Source organism: Salmo salar, chromosome ssa03 (assembly GCF_905237065.1).
Source record: "Salmo salar chromosome ssa03, Ssal_v3.1, whole genome shotgun sequence".
In the NCBI taxonomy this organism is placed as follows: domain Eukaryota; kingdom Metazoa; phylum Chordata; class Actinopteri; order Salmoniformes; family Salmonidae; genus Salmo; species Salmo salar.
This window is the reverse complement of record NC_059444.1, coordinates 41,857,649-41,872,675: the sequence shown is the minus strand read 5'-3', so window position 1 is coordinate 41,872,675 and position 15,027 is coordinate 41,857,649. Positions and strand designations below refer to the sequence as shown.

General features: G+C 45.7%; 1 long non-coding RNA gene across 1 annotated transcript; it reads right to left on the bottom strand.

Annotated features, from left to right (window-relative positions):
* Nucleotides 1-627: 627 nt before the first annotated feature.
* Nucleotides 628-5,531, bottom strand: LOC106600500 (uncharacterized). Its single transcript, XR_001327822.2, has 3 exons — nt 4,253-5,531; nt 3,962-4,020; nt 628-1,077 (listed from the first exon to the last, which is right to left on the bottom strand). It is a non-coding gene; the product is annotated as an uncharacterized lncRNA (long non-coding RNA).
* Between the last annotated feature and the right edge of the window lie 9,496 nt (nt 5,532-15,027).

The window sequence follows — 15,027 nt, the reverse complement described above, 5'->3', positions numbered from 1 at the left end:
GGGCTAGGTGTAAGGACTAGGGGTTAGGGGTCAGAGGCTACAGGGAAGAGGCTAAGAGTAGGAGCTAGGGGTTAGTGCCTAGTGAGTAAAGGTTAGGAGCTAGGGGTTAGGGATTACGTCCTGTGTGGTCCTATCCCCACCTGCATTTGCAGAGTAACTTTCCCGGCCTCGCTGTTGGTGTAACTGTGGGGCAGCATGCCGTTGTGCTCCGTGTCCTGCTGGCCCCCGATGTGGACGCCAGGTTGGCTCAGGCCCCCATACTCCTGGCCCCCAGCCTCCATAGGACCTGGTACTGATGCTGGCCTGGCTGGCTTGTCCTATGGAGCATGTCCTTCACCATCTTTACCTTCAGACGACTACGCAGCGTGATGGCTGCATTACCTGGTACAGACAGACCGATCACTGATGCACAGCACTATAACTTTTTCTTTGAAAAGCATCCTCTACCTTTAAATACTTTAGCCACCTCTGTTTTGTATGATTCAAACTTGAACGCGGTCAGAGAACCAAAATGGAACGCCATAAGTGGAGGAACATTGGAGAGAGAGAGAGAGAGAGAGAGAGAGAGAGAGAGAGAGATAACATTGTATAACATACTGGAAATTTGAAGAAAAAAAAAATCTGACCTCATTTCAAGAACATTACGTCTCATTCCAAGTCTATGTCCCAAATGGCTCTGGTCAAAAGTAGTGAACTATGTAGGGAATAGGGTGCTTCCATTTTGGACAAAGCCAAGTCTGGCCAAGGACAACTCAGCTCAACACCACGTTATGTTCCAAGTACAACAATGACTAACCCAAACACACTGCCTCAGATATTTACATCACCAAACACACACACACCCAGCCTGCCCTGAGCCACTCAAGTACAAGACCCTGGACAGATTAAGCAGGTGTGTTGGCGCAGGGCTGGATCAAAGAACTGCATAGACAGTAGCTCCCTCGGAGGTCTGTTGGCTACCCTATTATACTGTATCTGTGTTAGTGGGTACCTTAAAGAGAGAGAAGGCGCAGAGTAGAGTCCCATCTCCTCCCAAACAGATGATCCGGTCAATACAGTTATAGATGTCATCTTAACCTGGACAGGAAACAAACACATACAAACACAGGTCAGGGGGGCTGGCATTCAGTATAACTTTATTTATTATGTAACCTAATACACATGTTTACTGGAACTGTTTTGCTGGAAAGGAATGGATCTGACAAATACAGAGTAGCCTCTGTGTGTGTGTGTGTGTGTGTGTGTGTGTGTGTGTGTGTGTGTGTGTGTGTGTGTGTGTGTGTGTGTGTGTGTGTGTGTGTGTGTGTGTGTGTGTGTGTATGTTCGTTCAGACCCAGTCTAGCAGAAACGCAGACCCTCTGCAACTCTGAATCGTTGTCTCCTGTTCGTGAGGTACCAACCTATAGGACACAACTACCCAATCACAGCCATGTCCTCAACTCTTATCTTACCTCCTGATACTCAGACAGTTATGTAAGGATTCAATGCCAAATGATGCAACTAAAATATCAACAAAGACAGAACAGAGTCAGTGTGTACTGTACATGCAATGAACTTCCCACCAATGACTTATATGACTGAGGTTGGGTGAGGAAGAATGCAGGCGTTTGGCTCCAAAGTGAGTGGCAGGATAAGGTCCATGTGTCACGTCCTGACCAGTATAAGGGGTTATTTGTTATTGTAGTTTGGTCAGGGCGTGGCAGGGGTGTGTTTGTTTTGTGTTGTCGGGGTTTTTGGGTATTCTATGTTTTGTATTTCTATGTTTTTCTATGTTGTGTATTTCTTTGTGTTGGCCTGGTATGGCTCTCAATCAGGGACAGCTGTACATCGTTGTTGCTGATTGGGAGCCATACTTAGGTAGCCCTTTTCCACCTGTCTTTTGTGGGAAGTTGTTTTTGCACTGCTATGGTTAGCTTGCAGAACTGTTCAGCTGTCGTTCGTTTTTTCATTTTCTTGTTTTGTGTAGTGTTCTAAATAAAGTAAATATGAGCATTCACGTACCCGCTGCATTTTGGTCCAATCCTTATGACGGCCGTGACAGAACTTCCCACCAACAACGGACCAAGCAGCGGAGGAAGGAGCAGCACCAGGAGAGGAGCTATCTGGAATCATGGACATGGGAGGAAATTTTGGACGGGGCTGGACCATGGCACCAGGCTGGGGAATACCGTCGCCCTAAGGAGGAGCTGGAGGCAGCCAAGGCGGAACGGCACCGTTATGAGGCATTATACGCGCCGATTGGACAGTGTGAGAGGCAGCCCCCCCCCAAAAAAATGGGGGGGGGGTGGGCACACGGGGAGTGTGGCTAGGTTAGGCAAGAGCCCTAAGCCAACTTCCCGTGCTCTTTATGGGGAGCAGCGGATCAGGAGAGCGCCGGTCTATGTGGAAGTGCGCACGATCTCGCCCATGCGCACGCACAGTCCGGTGCGAGCGATCCCAGCCCCTCGCAAGTGCTGTGCTAGAGTGGGCATCCAGCCAGGTAGGAGCATGCCTGCACAGTACATCTGGCCACCAGTGCGTCTCCTAGGCCCAGGCTACCCTGCGCCTGCTCTACGCACGGCAACCATCAGGCCTCTACACAGCCCAGTTCGCCCTGTGCCAGCACTCCACCCGTGCAGGGCTACTGTGACTACCCAGTCAGGACGGGTGATGCAGGCTGTGCGCTCCAGACCTACAGTGCGTGTTCATGGCCCGGTGTACCCTGTTCCTGCTCCCTGCACTAGCCCTGAGGTGCGTGTCTCTAATCTGGCGCCTCCAAAGCCAGCACCACGCACCAGGCCTCCAGTGCATCAGCCCAGTCCAGTACGTCCTGTTCCCGCTCCTCGCACCAGCCTTGGGGTGCGTGTCTCCAGTCTGGTACCTCCAGTACCAGCCCCATGCACCAGGCCTCCTGTGCGTCAGCCCAGTCCAGTTTGTCCTGCTCCTGCTCCTCGTACTAGCCCTGTGGTGCGTGAAAATAGTCTGGCGCCTCCAAAGCCAGCCCCACGCATCAGGCCTTCAGTGCGCAGTCCCCGTCCAGAGCTTCCGGCGACAGTTCCCCGTCCAGAGCTTCCGGCGACAGTTCCCCGTCCAGAGCTTCCGGCGACAGTTCCCCGTCCAGAGCTTCCGGCGACAGTTCCCCGTCCAGAGCTTCCAGCGACAGTTCCCCGTCTAGAGCTTCCGGCGACAGTTCCCCGTCCAGTGACATCCTACAGTCCGGAGCCTGCAAAGACGGCCCACAGTCCGGCGCCGACAGAGACGGCCCACAGTCCAGAGCCGACAGACACGCCCTACAGTCCGGAGCTTCTAGACTTGCCCTCCAGTCCGGAGCTTCTAGAGTCGCGCATCAACTCGAGGTTTCCAGCGACACGCATCAGACCGAGGTCTCCAGCAACGCGCCTCAGCCCGAGGTCTCCAGCGGGGATGGACAGGTTGGGTTGGGGACTAAGGCCAGAGCCTGAGCCACCTCCGTGGTAGGAGGATTGGGGAGGGGGGGGGGGGTGTTGCACTAGAACCGTCGGTGACGGTGGCCACCCTCCCTTCCCTCCCCTGTAGTTTTGGGATTTTTTGTTGTGGGTTATTGTTTTGTTAGTTTTTGTTTCAGGTGCATCCGGGGTCTGCACCTTTGGGGGGGTACTGTCACGTCCTGACCAGTATAAGGGGTTATTTGTTATTGTAGTTTGGTCAGGGCGTGGCAGGGGTGTGTTTGTTTTGTGTTGCCGGGGTTTTTGGGTATTGTTCTATGTTTTGTATTTCTATGTTGTGTATTTCTTTGCGTTGGCCTGGTATGGCTCTCAATCAGGGACAGCTGTACATCGTTGTTGCTGATTGGGAGCCATACTTAGGTAGCCCTTTTTCCACCTGTCTTTTGTGAGAAGTTGTTTTTGCACTGCTATGGTTAGCCTGCAGAACTGTTTAGCTGTCATTCGTTTTCTTGTTTTGTGTAGTGTTCTAAATAAAGTAAATAGGAGCATTCACGTACCCGCTGCATTTTGGTCCAATCCTTACGACGGCCGTGACACCATGGAGAAAGTCAGCTCTCTTGAAGAAGATATAAATTAAAATAGTCAGACGGACACAGAAAATCAGTCAGTCAGTCAAACAGAGTGTCGCTTACTCCTAATCACACATCTAAAACGCAGTAAGTACTGTGGCTATGGAATGACTGACTGGTTGCCTGCATCTAAGCAGTACTATGGGCTATATGGCAGCATTACTGTCCCAGTACAGTCGTGTGCCAGACAGTAACTAAAATACTACTGTCCCAAGCTACCTGCATCTCTCAGACCCATAATTATTAGGGGAGATCTCCGCCGTCGAAGACCCAGATGGCTCGGAGTGTTCCTGTTGGCCGGGAAACCTGCCTTGCTATCAGTCGGGCAGCAGCAAGTGTGTGATGGCGTTGAGACCTCTTTCCCTCCTGCCGTCCCTTAGGTGACTTCCTGTGTTTGGAGGACATGGATGGTTCTGGAGGGGTGGAGATTCTCTCTGGTGTTGCTGAGGAACATGATAACTCCTGGCTTTCCTCCCTGTCCTCCATCCTAAAGGAACACACACACACACTTGAAATGACTCCCTGGGATTGAAACTATAGATATCATTGGTTGGTTAACCGCATATAGTGCAGTAGAGTGACTTGTGTCACAATGTAGCTAGCTAACAACACCATGCAAATTGAGGCTACAGGGCAAACTAATCATAGTGGGCAGAACAAGCATTGAGGTGGGCAGGGCCAAAATAGTGAGATCCTATTGGCGTGTTCTAGAGAACGCCTACCCGCCATCCATCACAGGATCCTTCTGAGCCTGTGTAGGGACCTGATTAAAACAGAAAGGCAGGCTGATTTAGTTTAATTAACATTTCATTACTGATAGTTTGTATGGATTTTTTTTACCGTGCATTTTTTGGTGGGGGATCCTTGTTATCCACCTGTACAATAGGTGGCGGAATGCCCATATAATTGTTGCGAACGCCATTATACCAAAGAAGAAGACGCAAAAGAGAACGCCTATTGGCTGTGAGGTGCGTGTTCAATAACTAAATTGGCCCTTGAACTCCTAAACATCGGATTTTTTGTAAACTTGCCAAATGGTGAAGTCTACAAACCGCAGTCCACTCTGTTTGTTACTGGTTCTAGTTTTGGAAACAGAAAACTGTATGGAGATAAAATGTTTCATCGATGAGAAAATTTGCAGAATGTCCGTCAAAATCTCCCTCCATCTTCTCTCACTGCTGGCAACCTAGCTTCCTCTCATCACCATATTTGGTAGTGAGTGGAAACGACAACCAGATGATTCACATTTATACATCCGGTGAAATATCTAGCTCATTGTGCCATTTGTGGCTAGACAGCTAACCTATCTAGGTAATTAGCCAGGTATGCTAGCTAGATACCTTTAGTTGCTTAGCAGCTCTCCTTACGATAGTGTCAGCTTGATATCCTAGCAAAAAAACTATTACAATGCTAATTGTTTGTCTGTGGTTTTAGCTAGCTACTCGCTAAACATTAAGATATCAGTTGACAGAATCAGGACAAAATAGCGTGTGCATGCGCAATGGAAGCCAATCAGAAATGGCTGCTTCAGATTGACTGTTCAAGAGCGTCAAATATGCCATACCTCTGCGCAACATTAATCGTCTGGAGAGTAGACCTCAGGCTGCCCTCTCAATTCAATTCAAGGGGTTTTATTGGCATGGGAAACATATGTTAACATTGCCAAAGCAAGTGAGGTAGATAATATACAAAAGTGAAATAAACAATAAAAATGAACACTAAACCTTACACTCACAGAAGTTCCAAAATAATAAAGACATTACAAATGTCATATTATGTATATATACAGTGTTGTAACGACGTACAAATGGTTAAAGTACAAAAAGGAAAATAAATAAGCATAAATATGGGTTATATTTACAATGGTGTATGTTCTTCATTGGTTGACCTTTTCTTGTGGCAACAGGTCACAAATCTTGCTGCTGTGATGGCACACTGTGTTATTTCACCCAGTAGATATGGGAGTTTATCAAAATTGGGTTTGTTTTTGAATTCTTTGTGGATCTGTGAAATCTGATGGAAATATGTGTCTCTAATATGGTTATACATTGGGCAGGAAGTTAGGAAGTGCAGCTCAGTTTCCACCTCATTTTGTGGGCAGTGTGCACGTAGCCTGTCTTCTCTTGAGAGCCAGGTCTGCCTACGGCAGCCTTTCTCAATAAAAAGGCTATGCTCACTGAGTATGTACATAGTCAAAGCTTTCCTTAAGTTTGGGTCAGTCACAGTGGTCAGGTATTCTGCCACTGTGTACTCTCTGTTTAGTGCCAAATAGCATTCTAGTTTGCTCTGTTTTCTTTCTTTGTTAATTCTTTCCAATGTGTCAAGTAATTATCTTTTTATTTTCTCATGATTTGTATGGGTCTAATTGTGTTGCTGTCCTGGGGCTCTGTGGGGTGTGTTTGTGAACAGAGCCCCAGGACCAGCTTGCTTAGGGGACTCTTCTCCAGGTTAATCTCTCTGTATGATGGCTTTGTTATGGAAGGTTTGGGAATCGCTTCCTTTTAGGTGGCTGAAGAATTTAACGGCTATTTTCTGGATTTTGATAATTAGCTGGTATCGGCCTAATTCTGCTCTGCATGCATTATTTGGTGTTCTACGTTGTACACGGAGGATATTTTTTTGCAGAATTCTGCATGCAGAGTCTCAATTTGGTGTTTGTCCCATTTTGTGAATTCTTGGTTGGTGAGCAGACCCCAGACCTCACAACCATAAAGGGCAATGGGTTCTATAACTGATTAAAGTATTTTTAGCCAGATCCTAATTGGTATGTCGAATTTTATGTTCCTTTTGATGGAATAGAATACCCTTCTTGCCTTGTCTCTCTTATCGTTCACAGCTTTGTGGAAGTTACCTGTGGAGCTGATGTTTAGGCCAAGGTATGTATAGTTTTTTGTGTGCTCTAGGGCAACGGTGTCTAGATGGAATTTGTATTTGTGGTCCTGGCGACTGGACCTTTTTTGGAACACCATTATTTTGGTCTTACTGAGATTTACTGTCAGGGCCCAGGTCTGGCAGAATCTGTGCAGAAGATCTAGGTGCTGCTGTAGGCCCTCCTTGGTTGGTGACAGAAGCACCAGATCATCAGCAAACAGTGGACATTTCACTTCAGATTCTAGTAGGGTGAGGCCGGGTGCCGCAGACTGTTCTAGTGCCCTCGCCAATTCGTTGATATATATGTTGAAGAGGGTGGGGCTTAATGCATCCCAGTCTCACCCCACGGCCCTGTGGGAAGAAATGTGTGTTTTTTGCCTATTTTAACCGCACACTTGTTGTTTCTGTACATGGATTTTATAATGTCGTATGTTTTCCCCCCAACAACATTTTCCATCAATTTGTATGGCAGACCCTCATGCCAAATTGAGTCGAAGGCTTTTTTTAAATCAACAAAGCATGAGAAGACTTTGCCTTTGTTTTGATTTGTTTGTTTGTCAATTAGGGTGTGCAGGGTGAATGTGTTCTGTCGTTCAATAATTTGGTAAAAAGACAATTTGACATTTGCTCAGTACATTGTTTTCAGTGAGGAAATGTACAATTCTGCTGTTAAATATAATGCAGAGGATTTTCCCAAGGTTGCTGTGGACACCTATCCCACGGTAGTAATTGGGGTCAAATTTGTCTCCACTTTTGTGGATTGGGGTGATCAGTCCTTGGTTCCAAATATTGGGGAAGATGCCAGACCTAAGGATGATGTTTAAGTATATCCAATTGGAATTTGTTGTCTGTTAATTTGATAATTTCATTGAGGATAGCATCAACACCACATGCCTTTTTGGGTTGGAGGGTTTTTATTTTGTCCTGTAGCTCATTCAAGGTAATTGAAGAATCCAGTGGGTTCTGGTAGTCTTTAATAGTTGATTCTAAGATTTGTATTTGATCATGTATGTGTTTTTACTGTTTGTTCTTTGTTATAGAGCCAAAAAGATTGGAGAAGTTGTTTACCCATACATTTTCATTTTGGATAGATAATGCAACTAATCCCTGGCTTCCAACCCCTCAGACAATATACAATTGACTATTCATTTTTTCTACCCTTTGACAATAGGACCTGTGATACACACCTGTGACAGCAATATGTGTCTACTCTCTATAGATCTTCTCGCTCTATTGACACACCTGCTGTGTGAACAAACACCCTATGTACTTATATTTTCTTTTTGGTACTTATATCATTGTCCAACCTATGGACAAACAGGTCACTTACACTGTAAGATGATTGATGTCAACATCAACTACATTGCCTTTTATTCATATGGGAACCACAAGAGACGCATAGCTACACGGTAGGTCTACATTACACATCAGCCAAAGGTACATTGAAATGTTTGTTCACCCAATAGGCTACAACAGTGCCATATATTTAGAGAGTTCGGACAACTTTGAGAATTTAGAATATTGATCGAATAAAAGACATTCAGTTGGTTAATGTTCCCCATGTTATGTTAATGGAGAGCTAACATAGCTGCCATATTTCATGTAAATGCATCATAACACAGAAACCTCAAAGTGGTCCCAACTCTCTAAATATTATGGCTCCGGGCTATAGGTGTAGTGTATGATTTACATCATTTTTTACATTGTCATTCATTGTGGTAATTTAAATATGAATGTTTGATGAACAATGAGGTAGCCAACATATATTTGAATAAATTTATCATAATATGCTAATTGATATGTTCTGTATTCAACACACTGAAAAACAGCTTGTGATGAAGCTATTCAAGCAAACTGCCATCATAAAACATGCAATACAACTAAAGAATATATTTCTTTACTGGTTAATAGAAATATACACTACCGGTCAATAGTTCTAGAACACCTACTCATTCAAGGGTTTTTCTTTATTTTTTACTATTTTCTACGATGTAGAATAATAGTGAAGACATCAAAACTTTGAAATAACACATATGGAATCATGTAGTAACCAAAAAAGTGTTAAACATATCAAAATATATTTGAGATTCTTCAAACAGCCACCCTTTGACTTGATGACAGCTTTGCACACTCTTGGAATTCTCTCAAACAGCTTCATGAGGTAGTCACCTGGAATGCATTTCAATTAACAGGTGTGCATTCTTAAAAGTGAATTTGTGGAATTTCTTTCTTTATTAATGCGTTTGAGCCAATCAGTTGTGTTGTGACAAGGTAGGGGGGTATACAGAAGATAGCCCTATTTGGTAAAAGACCAGATCCATATTATGGCAAGAACAGCTCAAATAAGCAAAGAGAAATGACAATCCATCATTACTTTAAGACATGAAGATCAGTCAATATGTAACATTTCAAGAACTTTGAAAGTTTCTTCAAGTGCAGTCGCAAAAACCATCAAGCGCTATGATGAAACTGGCTCTCATGAGGACCGCCACAGGAAAGGAAGACCCAGAGTTACCTCTGCTGCCAAGGATAAGTTCATTAGAGTTACCAGCCTCAGAAATTGCATCCCAATTGCTTCACAGAGTTCAAGTAACAGACACATCTCAACATCAACTGTTCAGAGGAGACTGTGTGAATCGGGCCTTCATGATCAAATTGCTGCAAAGAAACCACTACTGAAGGACACCAATAAGAAGAAGAGACTTGCTTGGGCCAAGAAACACGAGCAATTGACATTAGACCGGTGGAAATTTGTCCTTTGGTCTGGAGTCCAAATTGGAGATTTTTGGTTCCAACCCCCGTGTCTTTGTGAGACGTGGTGTAGGTAAACGGATGATCTCTGCATGTGTATTCCCCACCGTAAAGCATGGAGGAGGAGGTGTTATGGTGTGGGGGTGCTTTGCTGGTAGACACTGTCTGTGATTTATTTAGAATTCAAGGCACACTTAACCAGCATGTCTACCACAGCATTCTGCAGCGATACACCATCCCATCTGGTTTGGGCTTAGTGGGACTATCATTTGTTTTTCAACAGGATAATGACCCAACACACCTCCAGGCTGTGTAAGGGCTATTTTACCAAGAAGGAGAGTGATGGAGTGCTGCATCAGATGACCTGGCCTCCACAATCCCCTGACCTCAACCAAATTGAGATGGTTTGGGATGAGTTGGACCGCAGAGTGAAGGAAAAGCAGCCAACAAGTGCTCAGCATAAATGGGAACTCCTTCAAGACCGTTGGAAAAGCATTCCAGGTGAAGTTGGTTGAGAGAATGCCAAGAGTGTGCAAAGCTGTCATCAAGGCAAAGGGTGGCTATTTGAAGAATCTCCAATATAAAATATATTTTGATTTGTTTAACACTTTTTTGGTTAGTACATGATTCCATGTGTTTTATTTAATAGTTTTGATGTCTTCACTATTATTCTACAATGTAGAAAATAGTACAAATAAAGAAAAACCCTTGAATGAGTAGGTGTTCTAGAACTTTTGACCGGTAGTGTATGTATATATCTTTTTTAACCTATTTTGTGATTTTATTTGACATGGCAAAAATTTGACCATCATATGAGACAAGTAGTAACCTATGGGAATCACATTTGAAAAGAATTGGAGAGCAGCAGAGAGCAGAGCAGAGCAGCTTGAATACCATTGAAAGGTGTGTGCTTTTTGTTCCTCCTACCACTCCATGACAAGTTGTGATTGATGCCTTTTTTTGTTATTTATCAAGTTCACTTCATGTGCTTAATTTTATGTGTTCTGTTTATCTGGTAGATATGAATGTGTTTGATGTATGGAGAATAGTGTCAAAGAAAACACTGTTTATTATTCTGTGCTGCATCTACAACTTTTAAAGTGGTAGAGAATAGGTATCTATCCAGTGTGGCTCAGTTGGTAGGGCATGGCACATGCAACACCTATGATTGAGGGTTCAATTCCCACTGGAGCCAGCCATATGTGAAATGTATGCATGCATGACTGTAAGTCACTTTGGATAAAACTCATAAAAGTTTCTGCTAAGTGGCATATGTGTCAATGAAATACAGAATATGTGTTTATTAAAATGTATATATACTGTATCGAATGGGTTCTCAATGAATCCAAGGGTGTGTGATCAATGAACAGGGAAGGAATGTATGTGTCTTGCATTTCATCATCAAGGCATGATTATGGTCTTTTTGACCACATCCCACTGGAGAGGTATTTTCTAAAAGAAAATAGGTGGTGGTAAGCCAACTCAATTAAGGCTTTTTAATTTAGATTAAAGAATTAGTGCCTTGGCTTTTCAGTTTCAATTCAACAAACAAACCATAGCTATTTTTTGTTGATGTTTCATCGACATCTCGATTCCATCTTAAACCTTATTGTTGGGGCATATGGAGCCCAGGAGGTTGGTGGCACCTTAATTGGGGAGGACTGGCTCGTGGTAATAGTGGAACGGTATCAAATACATCCAACACATGGTTTCCATTTGTTTGATGCCATTCCATTTGCTCCGTTCCAGCAATTGTAATGAGCCGTCCTCCCCTCAGCAGCCCCCTGTGATATGTTGTACCTGGTGAAATGAACATACATTACTGTAAATATTTAAGTTCCTAATGGAATAACAGTAACACACAATATATCTTTCAATACCTGTGTGTTTCTCTAAGGTATTGGCCCCCAGCTGTTGCTAGCCACTGGGGTTACAGTGTAAACTCTAGACCTCTCAACTGCCTCTGGGGCATTCTCATGTTAACTCCTCGATAACATAAAATAACCAAAACGGAAATGTGTCCTTCTTTGCTGTCAGCCTTGGGATTCAAGCGGGCAAGGCTCTGAGTAGCCTACTGGCCCGCCTCTCAAGCCACAAGGTTACCGCCGCTCCAAGGCCCCTAAGGCAGCTGTATAACCCTCTCCAGGACCCCTAAGGCAGCAGTATAACCCTCTCCAGGACCCCTAAGGGAGCTGTATAACCCTCTCCAGGACCCCTAAGGGAGCTGTATAACCCTCTCCAGGACCCCTAAGGGAGCTGTATAACCCTCTCCAGGACCCCTAAGGGAGCTGTATAACCCTCTCCAGGACCCCTAAGGCAGCAGCAGTATAACCCTCTCCAGGACCCCTAAGGCAGCAGCAGTATAACCCTCTCCAGGACCCCTAAGGCAGCAGCAGTATAACCCTCTCCAGGACCCCTAAGGCAGCAGCAGTATAACCCTCTCCAGGACCCCTAAGGCAGCAGCAGTATAACCCTCTCCAGGACCCCTAAGGCAGCAGTATAACCCTCTCCAGGACCCCTAAGGCAGCAGTATAACCCTCTCCAGGACCCCTAAGGGAGCAGTACAACCCTCTCCAGGACCCCTAAGGGAGCTGTATAACCCTCTCCAGGACCCCTAAGGGAGCTGTATAACCCTCTCCAGGACCCCCAAGGGAGCTGTATAACCCTCTCCAGGACCCCTAAGGGAGCTGTATAACCCTCTCCAGGACCCCTAAGGCAGCAGCAGTATAACCCTCTCCAGGACCCCTAAGGCAGCAGTATAACCCTCTCCAGGACCCCTAAGGGAGCTGTATAACCCTCTCCAGGACCCCTAAGTGAGCTGTATAACCCTCTCCAGGACCCCTAAGGCAGCAGTATAACCCGCTCCAGGGCCCCTAAGGCAGCAGTATAACCCTCTCCAGGACCCCTAAGGCAGCAGTATAACCCTCTCCAGGACCCCTAAGGCAGCAGTATAACCCTCTACAGGACCCTAAGGCAGCAGTATAACCCTCTCCAGGACCCCTAAGGCAGCAGTATAACCCTCTCCAGGACCCCTAAGGCAGCAGTATAACCCTCTCCAGGACCCCTAAGGCAGCAGTATAACCCTCTCCAGGACCCCTAAGGGAGCTGTATAACCCTCTCCAGGACCCCTAAGGGAGCTGTATAACCCTCTCCAGGACCCCTAAGGGAGCTGTATAACCCTCTCCAGGACCCCTAAGGGAGCTGTATAACCCTCTCCAGGACCCCTAAGGCAGCAACAGTATAACCCTCTCCAGGACCCCTAAGGCAGCAGCAGTATAACCCTCTCCAGGACCCCTAAGGGAGCTGTATAACCCTCTCCAGGACCCCTAAGGGAGCTGTATAACCCTCTCCAGGACCCCTAAGTGAGCTGTATAACCCTCTCCAGGACCCCTAAGGCAGCAGTATAACCCGCTCCAGGGCCCCTAAGGCAGCAGTATAACCCTCTCCAGGACCCCTAAGGCAGCAGTATAACCCTCTCCAGGACCCCTAAGGCAGCAGGACTCATCTGGAACTCAGGCCACATCATGAACTTGTCCATCCCCTCAATCCTGTTCCGTCTGGGGGGGGGGTTATGCAAGGCTTGTCCCTGCTCCTCTTCCACGGAGCTTACCTGAACCAAAGCTTCCTGGGTCTGTTCTCTTCTCTCTGACCGTGGTGGACACCCTGCTGAGATTGTTCTCCCGGTACAACTGATTGATTGATTTTGATAGAAGGCTGCTTCAAAATTACTTAACTTATTTTTTACTTTCATCGTTTGCTTATTTTTTCATTTAGTATTGTCTATTATTGTAATATTTCAGTGTAAGTTGTACTCGCAATTGAGCTTGTTACTGCCACTTGTACAATGTCTTGCTGAAAAACAGTAAAATAAACAACATTCTCTCCCTCTCTCAGGGAGACACCTCCCTCTTGGGCTAGCACCTCACCAGGCACCACGTCTGTCTGCTAGTCCAGATCGCCCGCTGGTCCGACGACCGCCTCCTCTGGCCTGTGGTGGTTCTGACTGGGCTAGACCACTACTGGACCACCAACAACCTGGGTCATGTTCCCGGTCCGACTGAGACCACTTTTCTCTGGGGTGAAGTTAGAGATCTAGGATCAGCTTCCCGGGCTCCCCCAATCCTGACCGTAGCCATTAGTGGGCAAAATGCTAAACTCACCCAGCATCTCCATCTAGGGGCAACTTCACCCTACACCATGAGGACTCCATGCTGGGATCTAAAGATTGTGCTCTTAGTGGTCGTCTCTCTGCTGTGGATAGTGGCCCTGCTCTATGTGTTCCTAGTGTCTGGGGGTCATTCTAGTGTTGGGGAACCAGTCTCCTCACCAGCTGCATCAGTGCTGGGTGTTCACTAGCGCTCGTACCTCAGTTGGCCAAAGTGCTGCTACTGACTGTGGCCTGTGCAGTGCTGTATGTTCATAGCCACACAGGGTCTCCTATGGGTATCCACAGGGGTGGAAGGATGCTCACATGGATTCATCCTGCATTTTGGAGTCACAGTGGCTGGCGGTGCAGAGTAGAGGTGTTTCGCCAGGTGTTGTGGATTTTCCTCAGAGTGGGCTCTGTTCCTGGTATTCCTTCCTGCGTCTGGTCTTCCAAATTGGGATCCCTGGATACCTGGGGCTGTGTTTGCTCAACAGCTTCCTTCTTGGGGTTGTGTTGTGTGTTCGCTGCCCGGCTAGCATTTCAGTTTGCTCAGGGCTCAGTGACTACTGACAGACCTACTGCCCCTAAGCACACATGATGCGCTGGAGGAGCTACACTTGTCCCCTAATGCTTAAAGCCACACTGAGCTGTAACTGATGCCTTAAGGGCCACTCGAAGTCCAGTGACAAGACATAAACAATGGAGTCCATATACTGTAGGTCCTTTGTTTTTTTGTCAATATCAGGCAAGTGAGCTGTACAAATCTTAACAGGGTATTTATAAGTCACACTCTTAGTCTTGATTTATAAAGACTATGTAGTCTCTCATGAAAGATGAAATATTACACAACGCAAGGTTTGGTTCTGGGTACCGAGAATAATAAGACCGACTGGTCAGTTGTCATTCTCATGTTAACTTTTTTAAATGAACACACAAAAATATCTGCATATTCAGTCACTTAGTTCTGTCTACTTGATGTGTAGGCCATTGTTGTATTTTGGATAATGATGCATACAATGTAACGAGTTAATTTTATGATGTACAGTTATGTTTTTTGTACTCTAGTTATAGTATTTGTATATACTTTGACTGGCTGATGTACAGCTAATTGCCTATGAGGGATAATAAAGATGATCTATTCTACTTTAAACTATCAGTGATGGTCTACGACAACACATGACATTAGTCTCGACTCCCAAAGAAAAGAAGATTCACGACACCAAAA